The following is a 3,000-nucleotide window of genomic DNA, read 5'->3' as shown; positions in this document are numbered from 1 at the left end:
CTTTCTTCTGACTAGTCCCATTGTTCACAGGATTCCTTTCAGAAGTGTACATGAATTGGTTATTTGCAACCATTTCAATGAGCTCTTGAGCTTCTGTAGGCGTCTTCTTCAGATGAAGAGATCCTCCAGCAGAGCTATCCAAGGACATCTTGGATAGTTCAGAGAGACCATCATAGAAAATACCTATGATGCTCCATTCAGAAAGCATGTCTGAGGGACACTTTCTGATTAATTGTTTGTATCTTTCCCAAGCTTCATAGAGGGATTCACCATCCTTCTGTCTGAAGGTTTGGATTTCCACTCTAAGCTTACTCAATTTTTGAGGTGGAAAGAACTTTGCCAAGAAGGCATTGACTAGCTTTTCCCAAGAGTCCAGGCTTTCTTTAGGTTGTGAGTTCAACCATATTCTAGCTCTGTCTCTTATAGCAAAAGGGAATAGCATCAGTCTGTAGACCTTAGGGTCAACCCCATTAGTCTTGACTGTGTCACAGATTTGCAAGAATTCAGCTAAAAACTGATGAGGATCTTCCAATGGAAGTCCATGGAACTTGCAATTCTGTTGCATTAGAGAAACTAATTGAGGCTTAAGCTCAAAGTTGTTTGCTCCAATGGCAGGGATAGAGATGCTTCTCCCATAGAAGTCGGGAGTAGGTGCAGTAAAGTCACCCAGCACCTTCCTTGCATTATTGGCATTGTTGTTGTTTTCGGCTGCCATGTGTTCTTCTTCCTTGAAGAATTCGGTCAGGTCCTCTAAAGAGAGTTGTGCTTTGGCTTCTCTTAGCTTTCTCTTCAAGGTCCTTTCAGGTTCAGGGTCAGCCTCAACAAGAATGCTTTTGTCCTTGCTCCTGCTCATAAGAAAGAGAAGAGAACAAGAATATGTGGAATCCTCTATGTCACAGTATAGAGATTCCTTGAAGTGTCAAAGGAAAAGAAAAGTAGAAGACAGAGGTAGAAAATTCGAACTTATCAAAGAAGATGGAGTTCGAATTTTGCATTAAGGAATAGTGTTAGTCCATAAATAGAAGGATGTGAAAAGAAGGGAAGTAATTTTCGAAAATTAAGTAAAAGAGTTTGAAAACATTTTGAAAAACACTTAATTGATTTTCGAAAATAAGAGTGGAAAAGAAATCAAGTGATTTTTGAAAAAGATTTTGAAATTAGAAAAAAAAAGAATTGATTGAAAACTATTTTGAAAAAGATGTGATTAAAAAGATTTGATTGAAAAGTTATGGTTTTAAAAAGATATGATTGAAAAGATATGATTGGTTTTTTAAAAAAAATGTGATTGAGAAAATATGATTTGAAAACAATTTTAAAAAGATTTGATTTTAGAAATTAATAACTTGGCTATCAAGAAAAGATATGATTCAAACATTAAACCTTTCTCAACAGAAAAGGCAACATACTTGAGATGTTGAATCAAATCATTAATTGATAGCAAGTATCTTTAAAAAAGGAAAGAAATTGATTTTGAAAACATTTGATTGAAAAGATATGATTTGAAAAAGATTTGATTTTGAAAAACTTTGAAAACTTAAAAAAATTGATTTGAAAAACAAAAATCTTCCCCCTAGTGCCATCCTGGCGTTAAACGCCCAGAATGGTATCCATTCTGGCGTTTAACGCCCAAACTACTACCCTTTTGGGCGTTAAACGCCCAGCCAGGCACCCTGGCTGGCATTTAAACGCCAGTCTGTCTTCTTCACTGGGCATTTTTGAATGCCCAGCTTTTTCTGTATAATTCCTCTGCTGTATGTTCTGAATCTTCAATTCTCTGTATTATTGACTTGATAAGACACAAATTAGAAATATTTTTGGATTTTTAATAATAAGGAATAATCAAAATGCACTTAAAATCAAATAACTATGCATGCAAGACACCAAACTTAGCAGTTTGTATACCATTGACACTAACAAAATGAAAATGCATATAACAAAACACTCAAGTCAATAGAATCATCAAGAACAACTTGAAGATCAATGAGGACATGTTAGTCTAAAGCTTTAGTCTAAAGGAATTAGACATGGCCGGCCAAGCTTCAGCAGGACATTGCATTCAAGAGCTAAATTGATGAGAATCAATCAGCTTTGGTGATGATAAGAACATCACCTTGAAACACTAGAATTCATTCTTAAGAACTCTGAAGAAAAATACCTAATCTAAGCAACAAGATGAACCGTCAGTTGTCCATACACAAGAACAATCCCCGGCAACGGCGCCAAAAACTTGTTGCGGGAAATTGTGATCACTACAACTTCACACAACTAACCAGCAAGTGCACTGGGTCGTCCAAGTAATACCTTACGCGAGTAAGGGTCGATCCCACGGAGATTGTTGGTATGAAGCAAGCTATGGTCACCTTGTAAATCTCAGTCAGGCAGACTCAAATGGGTATGATGATAAACGAATAACGCATAAAGATAAAGATAGAGATACTTATGTATATCATTGGTGAGAGCTTCAGACAAGCGAATGAAGATGCCTTCCCTTCCGTCTCTCTGCTTTCCTACAGTCTTCATCCAATCCTTCTTACTCCTTTCCATGGCAAGCTTATGCAAGGGTTTCACCGTTGTCAGTGGCTACCTCCCATCCTCTCATTGGAAATGTTCAACGCGCCCTGTCACGGCACGGCTATCCATCTGTCGGTTCTCAATCAGGCCGGAATAGAATCCAGTGATTCTTTTGCGTCTGTCACTAACGCCCCCGCCTTCAGGAGTTTGAAGCACGTCACAGTCATTCAATCATTGAATCCTACTCAGAATACCACAGACAAGGTAGACCTTCCGGATTCTCTTGAATGCCGCCATCAGTTCTCGCCTATACCACGAAGACTCTGATCTCAGGAATGGTTGGCTGGTTTGTCAGGCGTCAGGCGATCAACCATGCATCGTGTTATCAGGAATCCAAGAGATATTCACTAGAGCTTTGATTGCTTGTAGAACAAGAGTGGTTGTCAGTCACCTTGTTCATGAGTGAGAATGATGATGAGTGTCACGGAT

At 38.4% G+C, this 3,000-nt stretch overlaps 1 non-coding gene across 1 annotated transcript; it reads left to right on the top strand.

Moving 5' to 3' along the window:
• Positions 1-202: 202 nt before the first annotated feature.
• Positions 203-310, top strand: LOC130937173 (small nucleolar RNA R71). Its single transcript, XR_009068403.1, has one exon. It is a non-coding gene; the product is annotated as a small nucleolar RNA R71 (small nucleolar RNA).
• Positions 311-3,000: the final 2,690 nt, after the last annotated feature.

This window comes from Arachis stenosperma, chromosome 6 (genome assembly GCF_014773155.1).
Source record: "Arachis stenosperma cultivar V10309 chromosome 6, arast.V10309.gnm1.PFL2, whole genome shotgun sequence".
NCBI classification, from domain to species: Eukaryota; Viridiplantae; Streptophyta; class Magnoliopsida; order Fabales; family Fabaceae; genus Arachis; species Arachis stenosperma.
Note: the sequence above shows the minus strand (reverse complement) of the source record. Positions and strands in the feature narration are given on the sequence as shown.